This window comes from Mobula birostris, chromosome 11 (assembly GCF_030028105.1).
Source record: "Mobula birostris isolate sMobBir1 chromosome 11, sMobBir1.hap1, whole genome shotgun sequence".
NCBI classification, from domain to species: Eukaryota; Metazoa; Chordata; class Chondrichthyes; order Myliobatiformes; family Myliobatidae; genus Mobula; species Mobula birostris.
Genome location: NC_092380.1, coordinates 105,812,519 through 105,837,377, shown reverse-complemented (window position 1 = coordinate 105,837,377; position 24,859 = coordinate 105,812,519).

Sequence of the window (24,859 nt, the reverse complement as noted above, 5' to 3'; positions counted from 1 at the left end):
AAAATTATGAGGGGGATTGATAGAGTTGACGTGGATAGGCTTTTTCCATTGAGAGTGGGGAAGATTAAAATAAGAGGACATCAGTTGAGAGTTAAAGGGCAGAAGTTTAGGGGTAACATGAGGGGGAACTTCTTTACTCAGAGAGTGGTAGCTGTGTGGAACGAGCTTCCAGCAGAAGTGGTTGAGGCAGGTTTGATGTTGTCGTTTAAAGTTAACGGATAGATATATGGACAGGAGGGGTATGGAAGGTTATGGGCTGAGTGCAGGTCGGTCAGACTAGTAGAGAGTAAGAGTTCGGCACGGACTAGAAGGGCCGAGATGGCCTGTTTCTGTGCTGTAATTATTATATGGTTATATGGTTATATGGCTTTGTTAAGAAAAGCACATTTTGTTCCAAGAAGGATCATCAAATATGATGCAGAATCAATCAACAGAAAATGTAAGGACCCTTTGCTTGGTCAAGGTAATGAAGAGAACTCAGGCAGACATCGAATACAACTTGAGTGACTGTGAAATACTGCTGTGATATGCGGGGAAACAATGGAGTTTCCTGTGGGAGGTATTTGAATTAAAGGAGTCTTTTAAAGGACAGGGTAGGATGTAAGGAGTGATTCCTCTCCTCAGAGCAATTGAGTTCGTTGCCGGAAATGCCCCAGGATTGTTCAAGCTGATGTCCTTATTCCAATCTAAAGGAATGATAATCGTGATCTTTTATTGTCAGGCTCCCATTATTTTTAAAAGTTTTACTTCATGAGATGTAGCTGGAAATACCAGCATTTATCATCCATCCCTAATTTGCATACACTGAGGAGGAAGTTAAGAGTTATTGATATTGGAAGTGTGGAGTCATGTATTGGTGACTTGCAACACTGCCATCTCTAAAGCTGCCCAATGAAGAATCAGAATCAGAATCATATTGATTATTACTGACTTACATGACATGATATCAGTTTTCTTTTGTGGCAAAGACATAAAATTCCTATAAATTAGGGAAAGGAGTTTCAAAATAAAGAAATAATAAGGTAGTCTCTTAGCAAGGGAATAAGCAGTTGACGTTTCCAGCTGAGACCTTTCATCAGTTCTGATGAAAGGTCCCGCCCTGAAACGTGTCTGTTTATTCCCCTCCATAGATTCTGCCTGGCGTGGTCAGTTTTGCTAGCACTTTGTGTGTGTTGCTCAAGATATCCAGCGTCTGTGTTAATGAGGTTATCTTCATGGGTTCATAGAGCATTCAGAACTCTGATGGCAGTGGGGTAGAAACTATTTTTGAATTGTGGAGTGTGGATCTCCAGGATCCTGTAACCTCTCCTGATGGTAATAATGAGAAGAGGGCATATCTTGGATGGCAAAGGGTCCTTCGTGTTGGATGACACCTTCTTCAGGCACCACCCATTGAAGATGTTATTGATGTTGGGGAAGGTTGAGTCTGTGATGGGGCTGGCTGGGTTTGCAGGTAAAGTAAGAACAAAGGAATCCCTTCCCTAAAGGATGAGTCAACCAGATGGGTCTTTAAGAAATCCAGCCGCTTTATATTAACATTTATATTCCATGAGTCAATGACCATTCTTGAGACTTGCATTTTGTTTACTTATTACTAAACAGTTCAAAGTTCAAAGTAAACTTGCAATCAAAGTATATTTAAGTCACCATACACCACCATGAGATTCATATTCTTGCAGGTATTCACAGTAGAACCAAAGAAGTACAATAGAATCAATAAAAAGCAAAGACTGACAAAGAATCAATGTGCAAAAGAAGACAAACCATGTAGATACAATAGTAATAATAATAAATAAATAGCAAATAAATAATACTGAAAACATGAATTGTTGAGTACTTGAAATCAGGGTTGTGAAATCAGTTCAGTGTTGAATCTAGTGATGCTATCCACTCTGGTTCAGGAGCCTGATGGCTGAAGGGTTGTAACTGTTCCTGAATCTGGCGATGTTGGACCTAAGGCTCTTGTACCTTCGCAGTGGTAGCAGCAAGAAGAAAGCATGGCCTGGATGGTGGTGGTCTTTGATGTTGGATGCTGCTTTCCTGTGACTGTTCTCCTTGCAGATGTTCTCAGTGGTGGGGATGGCTTTTCCTGTGATAGACTGGTGTGGATCCATTATTTTGTAGGCTTTTCTGCTTTGGGGCATTTGTGTTTCTATACCAGGCTGAAGTTAAATGATTTGAAGTTAAAGTTATGAGAAGTTAAATTCCCAGGTGGCATGGTGGGATTCAAACTCTTGCCTCTTGATGGACAGTCTTCTTTGTAACTCTGACCCTGCAAGCATGACTCTTTTCTGGGGAACAGAGGACTGTAGAAAAACAGACTTATTCAGCACGGTTGAAGCTGCCTGTGAACCATAAAGGTGGAAAATGTCGAATGTTTGACTGTGATGCTACTGTTAAGACAGCTTCTGCATCACAACTGAATAAATACACCTGGTCTCACCAGGCAGTAAACACAAGAGATTCTGCAGCTGCTAGAAAATCCAGAATAACAGACACAAAATGCCTGAGGAAATCAACAGGTCAGGCAGCATCTATGGAGAAGAACAAAGGTGCTTTGGGTTGAGACCCTTCTTCGGGATTGGAAAGGAAGGGAAAAGGAAGATTTTGGCTTCTTACCCCTTCCTTTCCGGTCCAGACGGTGGGTCTTGGATTGAAACATCAACCCTTTATACTCTCTGTTGATGCTACTTGACCTGTTGATTTCCTCCAACATTTTTGTGTGTGTTACTTACCAGACAGTAGATTTCTACAGACTTTCAGAACTAAAATATCCTTATTTTGATTGGTTTTACAAACTGTCTGGTTTAGAAATTCATCGGCACCATTTCCCCAGCATTGGAAAGGGATGAACTACCTTCCCAGGGCTGCCTTCAAAACAATGGTGATACTTATTTGCATCATTTTCAAAGCAGCTCCTTCCTGGCCTGCTATTTTGTTTATGGGGTTAAATTCCCACTAGGTTGGCATCTACGCACATGGGTCTTACTTCAGGACATGGCCGTCAAAGGATCACGCACAATCCTTCCATCTGCTGGGAGTGCTGGCAAGGAACAAATGCTTGCTGCGTTGATAGTCTGGAAGTCCGCACTTCAACACAGTCTGAAGATGGACGTATTGTCTGGGAGGGAGCTTCCTTGTGCCATGTAGACTCATGAAAGGACCCCTGAAGTTTTGAGCGGAGAGACTGCAGAGGTCTGCAGAGGAGGATGGTGCCCATGATGGAAATTACAGCAGCATCTCCAAGTTTGCGGATGACACGAAGCCGGGCGGCAGTGTTAGCTATGAGGAGGATGCTAAGAGGATGCAGGGTGACTTGGATAGGTTGGGTGAGTGGGCAAATTCATGGCAGATGCAATTTAATGTGGATAAATGTGAAGTTATCCACTTTGGTGGTAAAAATAGGAAAACAGATTATTATCTGAATGGTGGCCGATTAGGAAAAGGGGAGGTGCAACGAGACCTGGGTGTCATTATACACCAGTCATTGAAAGTGGGCATGGCAGGTACAGCAGGCAGCGAAAAAAGCGAATGGTATGCTGGCATTTATAGCGAGAGGATTCAAGTACAGGAGCAGGGAGGTACTACTGCAGTTGTACAAGGCCTTGGTGAGACAACACCTGGAGTATTGTGTGCAGTTTTGGTCCCCTAATCTGAGGAAAGACATCCTTGCCATAGAGGGAGTACAAAGAAGGTCCACCAGATTGATTCCTGGGATGGCAGGACTTTCATATGAAGAAAGACTGGATGAACTAGGTTTGTACTCATTGGAATTTAGAAGATTGAGGGGGGTTCTGATTGAAGCGTATAAAATCCTAAAGGGATTGGACAGGCTAGATGCAGAAAGATTGTTCCCGATGTTGGGGAAGTCCAGAACAAGGGGTCACAGTTTGAGGATAAAAGGGAAGCCTTTTAGGACTGAGATTAGGAAAAACTTCTTCACACAGAGAGTGGTGAATCTGTGGAATTCCCTGCCACAGGAAACAGTTGAGGCCAGTTCATTGGCTATATTTAAGAGGGAGTTAGATATGCCCTTGTGGCTACGGGGGTCAGGGGGAATGGAGGGAAGGCTGGTGCAGGGTTCTGAGTTGGATGATCAGCCATGATCATACTGAATGGCGGTGCAGGCTCGAAGGGCTGAATGGCCTACTCCTGCACCTATTTTCTATGTTTCTATGTTTCTATCACCATCTGGAATATGCAGCATGATAGCGCTAGTGACCATTGTGACCAACGGTGACGATCTGCAGACAGTTTACAAAATGTTTTCTTCTTTTCAATATGCTCCTTTTGCTGAACCGTGTGCAATTGGAGCTTGGAGTTTACATTTTGCTGGTGTGTTTTTGGGCTGAATGGGTGATCTGGTGAAGTTTGGTGAGGTTAAGGACAGAGTGTTTGGCTGAATGGTGGAACGCGAACTCGTGATCGCCTCCATTACTCAGCGCCGATTAAAACCTTGAGCAAGATTGAAATCAAGAGAAAAAGAGTGGAAAACGAGCAGGTGTCCACGTCATCTGCCCAACTGCCGTCACTCACTGCTGCCAGAGGAAGGTGAAGGAGTCTTGGGTCCACGCTGCTAAGAATGATCGGTGACCCTTGTGGCTGGGAGAGTGTTTTTTTAGAGAACACTGCAGTTTGATGTTTAGTGTCCATGGTGTTGGACTTGTTTTGGAAGACTCTGCTGTTTCATAAGACCATAAGACATAGGAGCAGAAATAGGCCATTCAGCCCATCAAGCCCACTCCACCACTCCATCATGGCTGATCCCAGATCCCACTCAACCCCATATACCTGCCTTCTCGCCATATCCTTTGATGCCCTGACTGATCAGGAAACGATCAGCTTCTGCCTTAAATTTAAGCATACACTTGGCCTCCACCGCAGTCTGTGACAGGGCATTCCACAGATTCACTACTCTTTGGCTAAAAATAAATCCTCCTTACTTCTATTTTAAAAGATCACCACTGAATTTTGAGGCTGTGCCCTCTAGTTCTGGATACACTCACCAGAGGAAATATTCTCTCCACATCCCCCTATCTAGTCCTTTCAACATTCGGTAGATTTCAATGAGATCCCTCCACATTATTCTAAATTACAGTGAGTACAGGCCCAAAGCTGCGAAACTCCTCGTATGTTAACACCTTCATTCCTGGAATCATCTTTGTGAACCTCCTCTGGACTCTCTCCAATGCCAACACATCCTTTCTGAGATATGGAGCCCAAAACTGTTGACAATACTCCAAGTGTGGCCTGACTAGTATCCTATAAGGGCTCTCCATGATCTCTTTGCTTTTATATTCTATTCTCCTTGAAATAAATGCCAACATTATATTTGCCTTCTTTACCACAGACTCAACCTGTAAATTAACCTTTGGGGAGTCTTGCCTGAGGACTCCTAAGTCACTCTGGATCTCTGATGTTTGAACCTTCTCCACATTTAGAAAATAGTCTGCAGTATTGTTCCTTTTACCAAAATGCATTATCGTACATTTCCCAACATTGTATTCCATCTGCCACTTTTTTACTCATTCTTCCAATTTGTCTGTCCTGCTGCAATCCCATTGCTTCCTCAGCACTACCTACTCCTTCACCTATTTTCAAATCATCCACAAACTTTGCCACAAAGCCATCAATCCTATTATCCAAGTCATTGACAAACAACGTGAAAAGCAGCGGTCCCAATACTGATCCCTGTAGAGCACCACCAGTCACTGGCAGCGAACCAGAAAAGGCCCCTTTTATCCCACATGCTGCCTCCTGCCTGTCAGCCATTCTGCTATCTATGCCAGTATCATTCCTGTAACACCACTGAATCTTTTCTTGTTTAGCAGCCTCATGTGTGGCACCTTACCAAATGCCTTCTGAAAATCCAAGCAAATGATGCTGGATGCTGTCCAAGTTGCATGCCATCTTGGTCAATGTCTCCCATCCGCTACATAATGTACTGGGTGGGCACAGGAGTACATTCAGCCAGAGACTCATTCCACCGAGATGCAGCACAGAGCGTCATAGGATGTCATTCCTGCCTGTGGCCATCAAACTTTACAACTCCTCCCTTGGAGGGTCAGACACCCTGTGCCAATAGGCTGGTCCTGGACTTATTTCATAATTTACTGGCATAATTTACATATTACTATTTAACTATTTATGGTTCTATGACTATTTATTATTTATGGTGCAACTGTAACGAAAACCAATTTCCCCCTGGGATCAATAAAGTATGACTATGACTATGACTATGAAATGACATCCACTGCCTCTCCTTTGTCCACCCTGCTTGTTACTTCATCGAAGAATTCTAACAGATTTGTCAGGCAAGATTTCCTTTGACTGAAACCATGCTGACTTATTTTATCATTAGTCTTGAAGTACCCTGAAATCTCATCCTTAATAATAGACTCCAACACTTTACCAACCACTGAGGTTAGGCTAACGGGCCTATAATTTCCTTTCTTTTACCTTCCTCACTTCTTAAAGAGTGGAGTAACATTTGCAATCTTACAGTCCTTTGGGACCATGCCAGAATCAAATAATTCTTGAAAGATTGTGACCAATCTTCATAACTTCTCTCAGGTCTTCTCTCTGGTCCAGATAACTCATCCATCTTAAGGCCTTTGAATTTGCCTAACACTCTTTTCTTTGTAATAGCAATGACACTTACTTCTGCTCCCTGACACCCATTGACCTCTGGCACACTGCTAGTGTCTTCCACAGTGAAGACAAATGTAAAATACCCATTAAGTTCATCTGCCATTTCTTTGTTTCCCATTACTGCCTCACCAGCATCATTTTCCTGTGGTCCAATGTCAACTCTCACCTCCCTTTTACTCTTTATATACCTGGAAAAACTTATAGTATCCTGCTTTATATTATTGGCTAGTTTGCCCTCATATTTTATCTTCTCCCTTCTTATAGCTTTTTTAGTTGCTTTTTGTTGGATTTTAAAAGCCTCCCAATAATCCAACTTCCCACTCACTTTTGCTACCTTATATGCCCTTTCCTTGGTATTTATGCTGTCCTTAACTTCCTTTGTCAGCCATGATTGCCTACCCCTGCCATTTGAGAACTTCTTACTCCATGGGACATATCTATCCTGTACCTTGTGAACTATTCCCAGAAACTTCAGCCATCTCTGCTCTGCCGTCATCCCTGCCAGTATTCCCCTCCAATCCTCTGGGGCAAACTCCTCTCTCATGCCTCTGTAATTCCCTTTATTTCATTGCGATACTAATACATGTGACTTGTGCTTCTCCCTTTCAAATTGCAGTATGAATTCAATCATATTATGATCATTGCCTCCTAAGGGTTTCTTTATGTTAAGCTCCCAAATATGATCTGGGTTATTACATAATACCAATCTAAGATAGCCTTTCCCTGAGTAGGCTCAAGTACAAGCTTCTCTAAAAAGTTATCTCTTAGGCATTCATCAAATTCCCTCTCTTGCAATCCAACACCAACCTAATTTTTCCAATCCCCTTGTATATAGAATTCCCCATTACAATTGTGTTATTTCCCTTATTACATGCCTTTTCCATCTCCTTTTGCAATCTCAGCCCAATATCTTGGCTACTTGTCTCCCATACTGTTTTTTTTTCACCCTTGCAGTTTCTTAACTCCAGCAACAAAGATTCAACATTCTCTGACCCAATGTCACCTCTTTCATGTTTAGTATCTGGGGTTTTGGATTCGTTTTGGTGAACTCTGCGGTCCGATGTTTAGTGTCTGGGGCTTTGGACTTGCTTTGGAGAACTCTGCCGTTTGGTGTTTAGTGTCTATGGCTTTGGACTCGTTTTGGTGAACTCTGTGGTTCGATGTTTAGTGTCTTGGATTTTGAACTCGTTTTGGAGAACTCTACGGTTTGATGTTTAGTGACTGGGATTTTGGAGAACTCTGCAGATTGATATTTAGTGACTGGGTCTTTGGAATCGTTTTGGAGGACTGCAGATTGATGTTTAGCATCTTTGGTTTTGTACTTGCTTTGGAGGACTTTGTGGTTTGATGTTTAGTGTCTGGGTCTTTGGATTCGTTTTGGAGAAATCTGTGGATTGATATTTAGTATCTGCAGTTTTGGACTCATTTGCGGAGAACTCTGTGGTCTGATGTTTAGTGTCTGGGGTTTTGTACTTGCTTTGGAGAACTCTACGGTTTGATGTTTAGTGTCTGGGGCTTTGGATTCATTTTGGAGAACTCTGTGGATTGATATTTAGCATCTGCGGTTTTGAACTCGTTTGCGAAGAACTTTGTGGTCTGATGTTTAGTATCTGGGGTTTTGTACTCAGTTTGGAGAACTCCTTGGTTTGACATTTAATGTCCGGGGTTTTATATTCACTTTGGAGAATGGTGCAGATTAATGTTTAGTGTCTAGGGTTTTGTACTCATTTTTGAGGACTCAGCAGTTCGTGTTGAATGTATTCCTGGTTTCTGGTTACTCTTTTTTTGATGTTTGCTCAATTTGATCAGGGTGCCTTGATCCAACCTGGGTCAGTCACCGAATGACACAATGCTGAACTGAACTAAATTGAACACTCCTAGACCATTTGGTATTTAGATTTTGATATTCTGTGTGTTATTTTCTTGCTTTTTGCTGTATTTGACGTTTTCTTTGGTCGGGTTCTATGGTGTTTCTCTGTTTTGTGGCTGCCTGTGGGAGGTTGAATCTCAGGGTTGTATATTATATACTCCACATACATTGATAAACGAATGTACTTTGAATCTTTGAATGCTCTCTCCTTGTTGCTAACATCAGGGAAGGTTTACAAGAATATGAAGACACACATCTGACATTTTAGGAACAGCTTCTGCCTCAGATTTCTGAATATCCATGAACCCATGAACCCTCCTTCATTATTCCTGAACACAAAAGATTCTGCAGATGCTGAAAATCTAGAGCAACAGACATAAAATGCTGGAGGAACTCAACAGGTCAGGCAGCATCTATGGAGAGAAATAATCGGTCTCTGATTATCCACACGGTCAATGCCTCTCATCATCTTATGCACTTCTATCAGGTCACCTCTCATCCTCCTTCACTCCAAAGAGAAAAGTCCGAGTTCACTCAACCAATTCTCATAAAGCATGCTCCCCAATCCAGGCAACATCTTTGTAAATCTCCTCTGCACCCTTTCTATGGTTTCCACATCCTTCCTGTAGTGGGGCGACCAAAACTGAGGACAGTACTCCAACTGGGGTCTGACCAGGGTCCTATATAGCTGCAACATTACCTCTCGGCTCTTAAACTCAATCCCACAATTGATGAAGGCCAATGCACCGTATGCCTTCTTAACCACAGAGTCAATCTGCACAGCAGCTTTGAGAGTCCTATGGACTCGGACCCCAAGATCCTTCTGATCCTTCACACTGCCAAGAGTCTTACCATTAATAGTATATTCTGCCATCATGTTTGACCTGGCAAAATGAACCACCTCACACTTACCTGGGTTAAACTCCATCTGCTACTTCTCAGCCCAGTTTTGCATCCTATCAATATTATCCCATTGTAACATCTGTCAGCCCTCCACACTATCCACAACACCCTCAACCTTTGTGTCATCAACAAATTTACTCACCCATTCCTCCACTTCCTCATCCAGGTCATTTATAAAAATCACGAAGAGTAGGGGTCCCAGAAGAAATCCCTGAGGCACATCACTGGTCACCGACCTCCATGCAGAATATGACCCGTCTACAACCACTCTTTACCTTCTGTGGGCAAACCAATTCTGGATCCACAAAGCAATGTCCCCTTGAATCCCATGCCTCCTTACTTTCTCAATAAGCCTTGCATGAGGTACCTTGCTGAAATCCATGTGCATTACATCTACTGTTCTTCCTTCATTAATGTGTTTAGTCACATCCTCAAGAAATTCAATCAGGCTCGTAAGGCACGACCTGCCTTTGACAAAGCCATGCTGACTATTCCTAATCATATTATGCCTCTCCAAATGTTCATGAATCCTGCTTCTCAAGATCTTCACCATCAACTTACCAACCACCAAAGTAAGACTCACTGGTCTATAATTTCCTGGACTATCTCTACTCCCTTTCTTGAATAAGGGAACAACATCCGCAACCCTCCAGTCCTCCAAAACCTCTCCTGTCCTCATTGATGATGCAAAGATCATTGCCAGAGGCTCAGCAATCTCCTCCCTTGCCTCCCACAGTAGCCTGGGGTACCTCTCATCCGGTCCCAGCGACTTATCCAACTTGATGCTTTCCTAAAGCTCCAGCATATCCTCTTAATATCTACATTCTCAAGCTTTTCAGTCCACTGTAAGTCATCCCTACAATTGCCAAGATCCTTTTCCATAGTGAATACTGAAGCAAAATATTCATTGTACCTCTGCTATCTCCTCAGGTTCCATACACACTTTTCCACTGTCACACTTGATTGGTCCTATTCTCTCACGTCTTATCCTCTTGCTCTTCACATACTTGTAGAATGCCTTGGGATTTTCATTAATCCTGTCCACCAAGGCCTTCTCATGGCCCCTTCTGGCTCTCCGAATTTCATTCTTAAGCTGCTTCCTGCTAGCCTTATAATCTTCTAGATCTCTATCATTACTGTATCTTGTTTTCTGAACCTTTTGTAAGCTTTTCTTTTCTTCTTGACTAGATTTACAACAGCCTTTGTACACCACGGTTCATGTACCCTGCCATCTTTTCCCTGTCCATTGGAATGTACCAATTCAGAACCACATGCAAATATCCCCAAAAGATTTGCCACATTTCTTCGGTACATTTCACCATTCTTTTTTTAATTGAATTGACTTTATTTTTTACACATTCTTCACATGCATGAGGAATAAAAATCTTTACATTACATCTCCGTCAAAATGTGCAAGGTGTAATTTATAGTAAGTTCCTCCACATCTCTGTTCTAAATGGACATACCTCTAATCTCAGGCCATCTGGTCCTAGACTCTCCCTTCTATAGGAAATATCCTTTCCATATTCACTCTATCTAGGGCTTTCAGTATTTGATATGTTTCCAAGAGTCCTTCCCCACGATTCTTTTTTTTAATTGAATTGACTTTACTTCTTACATCCTTCACATACATGAGGAGTAAAAATCTTTACATTACATCTCTGTCTAAATATGCAAGGTGTAATTTATAGTAATTTATAATAAATAGTATGTATAACAGGACAGTCAATACAATATAGAAATACAATTGTATCAGTGTGAATTCATCAGTCTGATGGCCTGGAGGAAGAAGCTGTCCCGGAGCCTGTTGGTCCTGGCTTTTATGCTGTGATACTGTTTCCTGCATGGTAGCAGCTGGAACAGTTTGTGGTTGGGTGACTCAGGTCCCCAGTGATCCTTTGGGCCCTTTTTACACACCTGTCTCTGTAAATGTCCTGAATAGTAGGAAGTTCACGTCTACAGGTGTGCTGGGATGTCTGCACCACTCTCTGCGATTGAGCGAAGTACAGTTCCCACACCAGGCAGTGATACAGCCAGTCAAGATGCTCTCAATTGTGCCCCTGTAGCATGTGCTTAGGATCTGAGGACGTGTGTCAAAATTCTTCAAGCGTCTGAGGTGAAAGAGGCGCTGTTGTGCTTTTTTCACCACACAGCCGGTATGTACAGACCACATGAGGTCCTCGGTGATGTGTATGCCGAGGAATTTAAAGCTGTTCACCCTTTCAACCACAGATCCACTAATGTCTATAGGGGTTAGCCCATCTCCATTCCTCCTGTAGTCCACAACTAGCTCCCTTGTTTTTGCAGTGTTGAGGGAGAGGTTCTAAACTCCTGTGGGTTTATTGCTCAATGAAACAGTTCCATGTATCAGAGGATACTGCAGAAGGAAAAGCAGTGGAAGATTTGTAGAGTTGTGCCCAGATACATCAGAACATCTGCTTAGTTTGTATCTGCAGAGGTTTCATTTTGTATCAACCAGCTTGGGAAAATGTTCCTGCTGTTCGCAAAGTCTGTTTCCTGTGGATTGTCCATTGCATAACTACAATCAACAGAGAGGCAGCATTGTATTGGCAGACCTGGCTTTCCATGTCCTTCTGGTAGCCAAACCAGACAGATTAAATAATGATTCCAATCTCCTTATCACAAGAAAGGATGTAAGGGGTTTCTTCTTTTATGTTACTGCGTATGTTAATCAAAGTGGCTTCTTTGTTATGGTAAATGCTGAGAAGGTTCTCGCACTGTAGTTTGTTTGGTTTATCTCATTGATAAGAGGAAGAATGAGCCAATGGGTGTCCATGTTATACTTTCTTGAACTGATATGCTGTCTCATATGGCTGGGGAATGGGGGTTTTGGCGGGGAGTTGGAGGAGAGACCGGGAGGATGACGGACGTGCTGGGAGTGCTCTGGTCAATTACTTGGGGTGGTTCCGAGCTATGAGTCGAGGGAGTCGGAGTGCATCGCAGGGTGAAGAAAGAAGGTCCCGAGCTCCAACTGTGTGCGCGAAGAATTTGAACCTTGATAAGTCTGGCGCCTTTTTCATTACCTTTTTTATTGTACCTCTATTAATCTCATAGTCCTAGTAAGATTTATAAAGTGTAATTTGTAAAATGCACATTGTGTGCTGGCTGATTGATGTTTGAAGCCGAATCAGGTGGCATTGCACAGCAACCGACATAAATGGGAGACAAGGTTGGGCAGCGGACGGGGTCTCCCCTAGGTAAATACGAGCTAATATAGCTGAGCGTTACAGGGACATAGAGCCCCAGTTGTGGGGCCAATGTAATTGTGACAAATTTACCAGAATCAAAGGTAATAATGAGCTGAGAAAACCCAATAGGCTGGATTTTCTTTCCTCTCTGAAATCAAGAAGATTTAGAGTAAGCTTACTGGAAGTCTTTAAGATTCTCAAAAGGTTTGATCCAGTAGAAATGGAGGAGCTGTTTCCACTTGTAGGTAACTACATAATGCGAAGTCAAGGTAGAAGCTAATACATGGGTTCCCAGCCTGGGGTCCATGAACACCTTTGGTTAATGGTAGGAGTCCATGGCATAAGAAAGGTTGGGATCTAATGGTATTGGTATTGGTTTATTATTGTCATATGAAGAGATACAATGAAAAGATTTGCTTGCCTGCTATCTAGATGGATCATTCCATCCTTAAGTGCATCAAGGAGTATAAAGGAAAACAGGCTGAAGAATATAATGTTGCAGTTGTGGAGAACGTGCATTGCAGGCATACAAATAACATGTAAGGTCCATGACAGGGTAGTTTGCGGGATTAGAATTAATCTTTTAGTGAATAGCAGTCTGATAACAATGGGATAGAAGATGTCCTTTGACCTGGTGGCTCGTGCTTTCAGGCCTTTGTATCTTCTGCCCTGTGCGAGAGGGAAAGAGAGAACGTTCGGGATGGGAGAGGTGTTGGCTATGGAAAGTGTAGATGGACCCAGTGGCAGGGAGGCTGGGCAATAGAAGAGAGTTTCCCCTTCTTTTCCAGTCCTGATGAAGGGTCTCAGCCCATTATGTCAACCGCTTAGTCATTTCCATAGATGCTGCCTGTCCTGCTGCGCTACTCCAGCATTATATCTGCATTGCATTGGCAGGTTTGTGTTCGCAACTGCAATTTTTTTTGAGGTCTCAGGCAGAGCAGTTGCCATACCAAGCCATGATGGAGACGAACGAAATTGAACACGAATTCAGAGAAACTTCTTTACTTTCAGTGTGTTCAGAATATTGAAGTGCAGCCATCGCAGAAATGTTGAGTTCAGAATCAGAATCAGATTTACGATTACTACGTATGTCCTGAAATTTGTAGTGTTGCAGCAGCAGTACATTGCAATACAGATAAAAAAACTGAAAGTTACAATAAGAAATGCATAAGGAATAAATAAGTAGAGCCAAATAATGAGGTTGTGCTCATGGGTTCAAGGACGATTCAGAAATCTGATGGCAGAGGGGAAGAAGCTGTTCCTGAAATGTTGAGTGTGTGTCTTTCGAATTCTGTACCTCCTCCCTGACGGTAGCAATGAAAGGGGGCATGTCCTGGGTGATGGATGCTGCCTACTTTGAGACAATGCCTTTTGAAGATATTGTCGATGCTGGGGAGGCGAGTACCCATGATGGATTTGGCTACGTTTACAACCCACTGCAGCTTTTTCCAGTCCTGTGCATAGGTGCCTCCGTACCAGATGTTGATGTAAGTTTGCAAGTCTTTGGTGACATACCAAATCTCCTCAAACTCCTAATGAAATATAGCCGTTGGTGTGCCTTCTTTGCGATTGTATCAATATGTTGAGTTCAATGTGGTCAATATGGGCCGACTAACACAGAAGGATGAATGGAGTGATAGAAATCCATATGGAAATAAGGGGATTGAAGGACACTGACAAGGGGAAGAGGAAGCATTGTGAGAGGAGTCTCTAGTGGAGTGCAATTACCAGCATGCGTCAGTTGGGCCAAATGGTCTGTTTTAGAGCTGTGAATGCAAATTAGATTTTTAAATATAGGGAAACAATTGGTTGTATTATTTTCCTCGCCTGACTGTGCTAAAGTAGGTAATGCATATTAATACAGTGGGAATATATTCTCATTCAGATCAGAGCAACCAGGCTAAATATTTAGCACTTAAGTCTTCTGTGAAATGAAATCTCTTCCTTTTTATCATTTTAATGATCTATTTATACTGCTGTATAGTCTGGTGACTATTGTAGAAGTGACTGTTTATTATGGATTGGAGTTCTGTGCGGGCAGGAAGAACGAGGTTCAGTATCCTTCTCGGTAGAAAAATCATGAGACTAGGGTTTGATGTCTAACATTTGTGGTCCCATTATCAGCGAGTTTGGTGTCTGAGGGACGTCATCCAGGGTCTTAAGTCATCGTTAGTTGCGACTCCTGAGTCGATACTGAAGATCAAATTCCGAAGGTCGATCATAGGTCTACGTTTAAGCCCGAAAGTTAATTGGAGGTCCAGTTTGAAGCCAAAAGATTGATCGAAAGTCTATAGCTAAGCCCAGACGTTAATTGAAGATCCAGATTGAAGCCCAAAGATTGATCGAAGGTCTAGGTCTAAGCCCAAAAGCTAATTGAGGCCTGATGCCAGGAGCTCCAAGTCCACAAATCTCAGCAAGTCCACCGGGGAAGCCAAAAGCCCAATATCTGCAAATCCATCAGTCCACTAGAGACTGGAAACCGAAGGATACAGCCTGTCTTAGTGTTGGAGGACTGTGTATGTGGAGTGAGAGGGGGGAAAGTGGCCTATTTTGCTGTTGTTGTTTTGCCTCTTGGTGTATGCTGTTTTGTTGGGTTCTGTGTTATTCTACCCAGCATGGTGGATATGCAATGCTTGTGCTGGAATGTGTGGCGACACATCCTTCTGTGTGTTGGTTGCTAAAGTGAATAAAGCATTTCACTGCATGTTCAAAGTTCAAAGTAAATTTATTATCAAAGTACATACACATATGTCACCATATACAATCCTGAGATTCATTTTATTGCAGGCATACTCAAAAAATTCATATAGAATAATAATAATAGAATCAATGAAAGACCACACCTACTTGGGTGTTTAACCAGTGTACAAGAATCAACAAACTGAGCAAATACAAGAAGAAAGAAATATTAATAAAAAAAATAAGCAATAAATATTAATTAGATGAGACGAAGAGACCTTAAAAGTGAGTCCATTGGTTGTGGGAACATTTCAATGATGGGGCAAGTGAAGCTGAGTGATGTCTTTGGTTCAAGAGTCTCATGGTTGAGGGGTAATAACTGTTGCAGAACCTGGTGGTGGGAGTCTTCAGGCTCCTGTACCTTTGTCCTGATGGCAGCAGCGAGAAGAGAGCATGTCGTGGGTGGTGGGGGTCCCTGATGATAGATGCTGCTTTCCTGCAACAATGCTCCATGTAGACGTGCTCAGTGGTGGTGAGGGCTTTACCTGCGATGGACATCAAAGCACATGCAATAAATAAGTTTGAATCTGGATCGGAACCAGGAACAGAGCGCTGGAAGAACTCAGCTAGTCAAACAGCCTCTGTGAAGGTGTCAATATTTTGGGTTAAGACCCTGCTCAAACACCTGGGCAAGTAAATTTTTGAAATTTTTCTGAAATTCAGCTGCTGTTTATTGCTTTGAACATTTGCTAGACAAGTCTCTTTGTACAATATTCACCTGTCTCTTCAGATGCTTTCAGTGTTGGGAATGTGCTCAATGCTCCCGAATTCATCAGTTTAACTGTTGACACAGCTACCATTTTAATGAAAGATGAAGAATCAGCCCTGTAAATAACAGTAGAGTATAAACAAGAGCTGCTAAATATTGCAGGAACTTACTGGCATTGATACAACAGCAAAGCTTTGATTGAAATGGCAAGCTGGAAAGAAATAGACTGCTTACAGCTACAATGTATACTCAGATGCTAACGAAGAGCATTTGTCTAAGAACTGACCTGCATGTAAATAACCTAAACTCTTATTTTCCTTCAATCATGCTACACTCTAGTGATCTATCTGTAAATGCCTTTGGAGATTAATTTTTCAAAAATCGAATTATCGATGAGGAAAATGTTCTGCTTTACCCCTAGAGCAAGATAGCAATATTCTCTTTAATTACTGTGAAGAATCCCTTAAATGTTATTATGAGAAAATATTAGCTGTTTTAGAGGTTGAATTGGGCTTGAGTCTGTTCAGCATGCAGGAGTGAAGGTGGGACCGATTAGTGATGAGGGTGGGAAGATGTGCCTGGAGGCTGTGGAAGTGAGCGAGATCCTCAATGAATACTTCTCTTCAGTATTCACCAATGAGAGGGAACTTGATGACAGTGAGGACAATATGAGTGAGGTTGATGTTCGGGAGCATATTGATATTAAGGGAGAGGAGGCGTTGGAGTTGTTAAAATACATTAGGACAGATAAGTCCCTGGGGCCCAATGGAATATTCCCCAGGCTGCTCCACCAGGTAAGAGAAGAGATTGCTGAGCCTCCGGCTAGGATCTTTATGTCCTCGTTGTCTACGGGAATGGTACCGGAGGATTGGAGGGAGGCGAATGTTGTCCCCTTGTTCAAAAAAGGTAGTAGGGATAGTCTGGGTAATTATAGATCAGTGAGCCTTACGTCTGTGGTGGGAAAGCTGTTGGAAAAGATTCTTAGAGATAAGATCTATGGGCATTTAGAGAATCATGGTCTGATCAGGGACAGTCAGCATGGCTTTGTGAAGGGAAGGTCGTATCTAACAAGCCTGATAGAGTTCTTTGAGGTGGTGACCAGGCATATAGATGAGGGTAATGCAGTGGATGTGATCTATATGGATTTTAGTAAGGCATTTGACAAGGTTCCACATGGTAGGCTTATTCAGAAAGTTAGAAGGCATGGGATCCAGGGAGGTTTGGCCAGGTGGATTCAGAATTGGCTCACCTGCAGAAAGCAAAGGCTCATGGTGGAGGGAGTACACTTGGATTGGAGGGTTGTGGCTAGTGGTGTCTTACAAGGATCAATTCTGGGACCTCTACTTTTTGTGATTTTTATTAACAACCTGGATGTAGGGGTAGAAGAGTGGGTTGGCAAGTTTGCAGATGACACAAAGGTTGGTGGTGATGCAGATAGTGTAGAGGATTGTCAAAGATTGCAGAGAGACATTGATAGGTTGCAGAAGTGGGCTGAGAAGTGGCAGATGGAGTTCAACCCGGAGAAGTGTGAGGTGATACACTTTGGAGGGACAAACTCCAAGGCAGAGTACAAAGTAAATGGCAGGATACTTGGTAGTGTGGAGGAGCAGAGAGATCTGGGGGCACATGTCCACAGATCCCTGAAAGTTGCCTCACAGGTAGATAGGGTAGTTAAGAAAGCTTATGGGGTGTTAGCTTTCATAAGTTGAGGGGTAGAGTTTAAGAGTCGCGAGGTAATGATGCAGCTCTATAAAACTCTGGTTAGGCCACACTTGGAGTACTGTGTCCATTTCTGGTCGCCTCACTATAGGAAGGATGTGGAAGCATTGAAAAGGGTACAGAGAAGATTTACCAGGATGCTGCCTGGTTAAGAGAGTATGGATTATGATCAGAGATTAAGGGAGCTAGGGCTTTACCCTTTGGAGAGAAGGAGGATGAGAGGAGACATGATAGAGGTGTACAAGATAATAAGAGGATTAGATAGAGTGGATAGCCAGCGCCTCTTCTCCAGGGCACCACTGCTCAATACAAGGGGACATGGCTTTAAGGTAAGGAGTGGGAAGTTCAAAGGGGATATTAGAGGAAGGTTTTTTACTCAGAGAGTGGTTGGTGCGTGGAATTCACTGCCTGAGTCAGTGGTGGAGGCAGATATACTAGTGAAGTTTAAGAGACTACTAGACAGGTATATGGAGGAATTTAAGGTGGGGGGTTATATGGGAGGCAGGGTTTGAGGGTTGGCACAACAATGTGGGCCGAAGGGCCTGTACTGAACTGTACTATTCTATGCACAGACACATGTTCACGCACGCACATGCCCACACGCACTCACATGCACAGAGCCACACGCAGACTGTAATTTCCTTTCTCTTTTCTGCTCTCTCTCACACAGACGTACACACATCCAAAATAGGGTGTGACTCTTGATATCATTCTCTCTCTCTCTCTCTCTCACTCCCTCTCTCTCACACACACACTTACACTCCCTCACTTTGCACCCACGGAAGCTCACAGATGCATGTGCGCACTCTCATTTTACATACACACGTGCACAGACACCACACACACACACAAAAACTGTCGCTCTGCCTCTCGGAAACACACACATAGTCATGCATGCACATGCACATACACATACACACTCGCACAGAAACGGAAGTTCAAGCACACTATATTTGCTATGATGCATTACGGGGCGTTACAGATGCTATTACAGCTCAGGGCGTCAGAGTTCAGAGTTCAGAGTTCAATTCCTTAAGATTGTATGTTCTTCACGTGAGGGTTTTCTCCTACAATGCAAAGGTGTACCGTTAGTTAGATAATTGTTCATTGTAGATTGTCCTGTGTTAAATAGATGGGGTGTTGGGCAGTGCGGCTTGTTGAGTGGAAGGGCACAATCCGTGCTGTATCTCTAAATACTTAAATAAATAGATTAATAAAACATATTCAGCAGCATTTGTGAAGCTGGGAGGAATCGATATTTTATATCTCCATGTGTTCCTGCTTCTCTAGGAGCTCTTCCATAAGACCAAAAGCCATAGGAGCTGAAAGAGGGCAACTGGCCTGTCTCTTTTGTATCCCTGCAAACATTTCCTGTTGCTCTATCATTCCTCTTCCACCTGAACCTGATTGAGAATATTCATCCCACCTCTCACTCCTTGTCATGTTTTTCACATCCTCTGATGCACTTTGCATTGAATTGTGTTTTTCCAACTAGCAGAGCTCGAAGTGGTCTGATTCCAAAACAGAGAGGTGAAGCCTTTCAGGAAGGATTGAACAAATCTAGATCTGCTTTCTCTAATAAAACATTTCTTGAGGATTATTTAATGGCTTGTCACGGTGGATAAATGTATTGTTCATGAGGATAATCTGAAAGTAGGACCCAAAACTTCAGTGGAGAATTTAAGAGAAACTTCCTCATCTTGTAAAGAGATTAGAAAATGGAACTTTCTCCTATAAGGAATATTTGAGGTGAGCTACACAGGTGTATTTATGGAAAACTTGGACAAGCAAGTGAGAGGGAAAGGAATAGATCAGGGGTTTCCAACCTGGGGTCCATGGACACCTTCGTTAATGCTAGGGGTCCATGGCATAAAAATGGTTAGGAACCCCTGGAATAGAGGGACATTTTAATGAAGTTAGGCGAGAGGAAGTTCATGGAAAGAATAAGCATCTCCATTTGGGGCTAGTGGCCTGATTTTTGTGTTGTAAGTATCATGCAACATTATAGTAATTATCTGGAAGTTCACTGGTGGGTATATGCTCAGTGGCCACTTTATTAGGTACACCTGTACACCTGCTTGCTAATAAAACTATCTAATCAGTCAATCATGTGGCAGCAACACAATGCATGAAAACATGCAGACATGGTCGAGGGGTTCAGTTTCAGTAGTTGTTCAGACCAAACATCAGAAAGGGGAAGAAATGTGATCTAAGTGACTTAGACCACTTAGTGATTGTTGGTGCCAGACAGGGTGGCTTGAGTATCCCAGAAAGTGCTGATCTCCTGGAGTTTTGACGCACAGCAATCTCTAGAGTTTAGAGACAATGGTGTGCAAAAAAGAAAAAAAAATAACATCCAGAAGGAGGCGGTTCAGTGGGCGAAATCACCTTGTTAGTCAAAGGTCAGGGGAGAATGGCCAGACCGGTTCAAGCTGACAGGAAGACAACAGTAACTCAAATAACTACATGTTACAAAAGTGATGTGCAGAAGAGCATCTTGAAATGAACAATACACCTAACCTGGATGTGCTACAGCAACAGAAGACCATGACCATACCCTCAGTGGCCACTTTATTAGGTACAGGAGGTACCTGAGTGTATGTCGATGAAGAGGACCAAGAATAAGTAATAAGGCCCAATGTAATCTTGTGGAGCAGGATCTGTCTTCATTTGTGCAGATGTTACAACTCTACTGCATTCAACAGTGTTCAGTAACTCTGTCTTATTCAGCAGTGCCCATTTCTGGGGTAGAAAACCCAGATGTAATAGTAACGTTGTCTCTCTCCACCAAATGATCTGCTCTAATTATTTTTTTCAGGTTTATTATCACTGACATGTGTTGTGAAATTTGTTGTTTTGTGGCAGCAGTACAGTGCAAGACATCAAAAATTACTACGTTGCAGTAACAATTAAATAAATAGGGTGAAAAAAGAATAGCCAGATAGTGTTTATGGTTTCATGGACCATTCAGAAATCTGATGGTGGAGGGGAAGAAGCTGTCTCTAAAAAATTGAGTGTGGGTCTTCAGGCTCCTGTAACACCCCTTTGATGGTAGAAATGAAGAGTACGTGGCCTGTGCGGTGAGAGTCCTCAATGATGGATTCCATCTTCTTGAGAAACTGCCTTTTGAAGGTGTCCTCGATGGTGGGGACACTAGTGTCTGTAGTGGAGCTGGCTGAACCTACAATGCTCTACAGACTCTTTCTGCCCTGCACATTGGAGCCTCTATACTCCAATGGTGACACAACCACCTAGAGAGATTGCCATGGTGAGATTTGCCTTTGGTGACAGACAACACCTCCTCAAGCTCTTATTGAAGCATAGCCAGTGATGTGCCTTCTTTGTAATTGCATCAGTGTTCTGGGCCGAGGATAGATCTTCTGAGATGTTGATGCCCAGGAACCTGAAGCTGCTCACCCTTCCCACCACTGACCTCTGAAAGATGACTGCTGTGTGTTCTCCTGACTTCCCCTTCCTGAGGTCCGCCACCAATTCCTTGATCTTGCTGATGCTGAGTGCGACGTTCACCCAAAACCCTACTGCCAAACACATCCTGACTGCCCACCAGGTTTGCTTATCAATTCGTCCTCTCTGGCCTCCCTCATCCTGTGAGTTGGATTAGAGTGTAAAATTGTTATTTTTTTCTTAGTTTAAGTTTCCCAACACTAACTTGTATTTTTTATATAATCATCGATATGTGTGTAATTATTCAGTGAATTTTCAGTGATTACAGTATAGCTGTATTTTTCTATAAGTTTCTCTGTAGCCTGCTTCATGCCACTGAACCTAACTCTTTCTTGCTACTCCTTTCTCTGGAATGTGCTTTATCTCTCTATTGAGCTAGTTTTTAGTAGAAGACAACCATGACCTCATTGATTCTTTTTTCTTTTCTTTTTTCTCGCCCCTCACTTTCTCTCTCTTCCTTACCACTGAGTGAGTGGGTGCCAGTTAATTATTATTGTTAGAACCAACTACAAACGGCTATAATTAAGAGATTCATGCCTCGTTCTTGACTTCTGAAGAACCTTCTGGATGAATATATGACTGATTGTTGAATTAATATCTTGTCATTCAGATTCTGTTTTTTTACCAGGGAATTCTGAGTTTTCAATAACTCCAAACTATAAAAGGCAGAGATAGAATGGGCAGAAAATACTGGAGGAACTCAGTAGGTCACGCAGCATTTAAGGAAAAGAGTAAACAGATGATGTTTCAGGCCAAGACCCTTCATCAGGACTCAAGAGGGGTCTTGAAGAAGAGTCTCGGCCCGAATTATTGACTGTTTACTCTTTTCCATGGATGCTGCCTGACCTGCTGAGTTCCTCCAGCATTTTGTGTGTGTGCTGCTTTGGATTTCCAGTATCTGCAGATTTTTTTTTGTGTTCTAGACAGAGTGGACATGGAGAAGTGTTAGTGGTTGAGTCTAGGACTGGAGGGCACAGTCTCAAAATACAACGGTGTTCTTTTAGCATAGAGATGAGGAGGAATTTCATGAGGTGGTGAATGTGTGGGACTTATTGCTACAGATGGCTGCAGAGCAAGGGTCCCCAACCTTTTCTGCATTGCGGACCGGTTTAATATTGACAATATTCTCGCGGACCGGCCAACCGGGGGAGGGGGGTGGTGGTGGTGTTCAAGTAGGTTTAAACTCACCTCAACATGTCTTTTACAGTTTGGGTTGCCAACTTTCTCACTCCCAAATAAGGGACAAAAGTAGCAGTCAAATCCTGGGACACTTTACCCCAGGAAAGACTACCATGACCATGAAACCTTGCACGGGCACCTGTGTGCGCATGCGCGATGTGCGCATGTGATATGCGCATGCGCGTACGTGCTGATTTTTTTTTCCCCACAGATCAGTTTTGCCTTGAAGGATGTGGAAGCGTTGGAAAGGGTACAGAGGAGATTTACCAGGATGCTGCCTGGTTTAGCGAGTATGCATTATGATCAGAGATTAAGGGAGCTAGGGCTTTACTCTTTGGAGAGAAGGAGGATGAGAGGAGACATGATAGAGGTGTACAAGATAATAAGAGGAATAGATAGAGTGGATAGCCAGTGCCTCTTCCCCAGGGCACCACTGCTCAATACAAAAGGACATGGCTTTAAGGTAAGGGGTGGGAAGTTCAAGGGGGATATTAGAGGAAGGTTTTTCACTCAGAGAGTGGTTGGTGCGTGGAATGCACTGCCTGAGTCAGTAGTGGAGACAGATACATTAGTGAAATTTAAGAGACTACTAGACAGGTATATGGAGGAATTTAAGGTGGGGGCTTATATGGGAGGCAGGGTTTGAGGGTCAGCACAACATTGTGGGCCAAAGGGCCTGTACTGTGCTGTACTATTCAATGTTCTATGTTCCTGACTATACTGTACATACATTATTTCTACTTTATATATGCTGTGTATTTATCACATCATTCCTGCTTTTACTATATGTTAGTGTTATTTATTGTCGGTTTTATGTGTTATTTGGTATGATTTGTTAGGTTATTTTTTGGGTCTGGGAACGCTCAGAAAATTTTTCCCATATAAATTAATGGTAATTGCTTCTTCGCTTCACGTCATTTCGGCATGAAAGGTTTCATAGGAACGCTCTACCTTTGCGGGGGAAATACGGGACAAACCAATTTAGCCCAATACACGGGATGTCCCGGCAAATACGGGACAGTTGGCAACCCTATGTTCAAGTTCAACAGTGCGCGACAGGGAATGAGGAAAGGTGCAGCTGACTCATATCGTTTCCTCATGGCCCGGTAGCACATGCTTTGCGGCCGGGTATACGTTTTTGCGGCCCGGTGGCTGGGGACCGCTGCTATAGAGGACAATTCATTGGGTATATCTAAAGCAGAGGTTAATAAGTTTCTGATTAGTAAGGGTGCCAAAGGTTATGTGATGAAGATAGGAGAGGGAAAATAAATCAGAATGGCAGAGCAGACTTGATGGGCCAAAATGGCCTAATTCTGCTGCTATATCTTATGGTCTATAATATCTTTGGATCCAAAATAATGGATCAGCCTCAAGCTCTTTACACTCATTTACAACCTCTCTGCTTGGGACCCACTTTACCTCACCTCTGGACCTGTCTTCCACCTCTCAGACCCATTAGCAAAGTCAGACAGGACGTTCAGAACTTGAAGACTCAGCTGATGTTGGACGGTGCTCGAAAGCGGGCAAACAGAACTAGCTCGGTGTCACGGTGGTCAGCACAGATGAGTTGGGCTGAAGGGCCTGTTTCCCAGCTGCTATACTCTCTCCCTCCTCGGCTCTCTTTGTGAGAATTGAGCCCTGCCCTGGGTGATCTTGGAGAATGTCACAAGTTGGCAAGAGGATAGCAGCTGTGTAATCCAACTGTGGCAAGATTTAAGTCAAGGAACAGGAGATGGGTGGAATTGTTAATCCAGGAATCAACAACAGATGGCAGACAGAGAACCACAGCCAAAAAGGACTTCAGACTCACTGATAAGCACTTCTGTGCAAAGGTCTTCAATATTTACTTGGAAGAATTTACTAGCCGTTGCTTAGTGTTTATGACAATTCTGCTGCCATCTGTTATATGTACTTGCCAATGGTGATCATCACAAGTGACAGATATAGAATCAGTGACCTTTCCTTTCATTAAGGGTGATTCACACTTGGCTTGTATTTTAGGACAGTCAGAAGCTGCCTCGTCTGGAGAGCCTCAGCTTCTTTGATCAGGCACCAATGCTTCTAAAATGCGAATGTAGCAACCCACATTTTAGGAATTAATATTGCCTCTGATGCCCAGAATGGATGCAGGGGGTGGATGTGGGGGTGTGCTAATATTCTGGCTCTTCCAATTTTCACTGAACTACAGTCTTGTGCAGAGGAATGTTTAGCAAGTGAGGTATCTGCAGTCCTTTGTCCAAATTCTCCAGTGCCATTCCTGAAGGTCTTCACCAGGCCACTTTAGCTTTGCTCTGCACTAAGCCCCAGTGGGAAAAGACATGTTGTCTCAGGTTGGTGTTCGGAGATTGGCACATTCAAGGCATGAGGCACCTGTCATTGAATGGATGGGAAGGATTTTGAGGTTGAAAAGTTTTG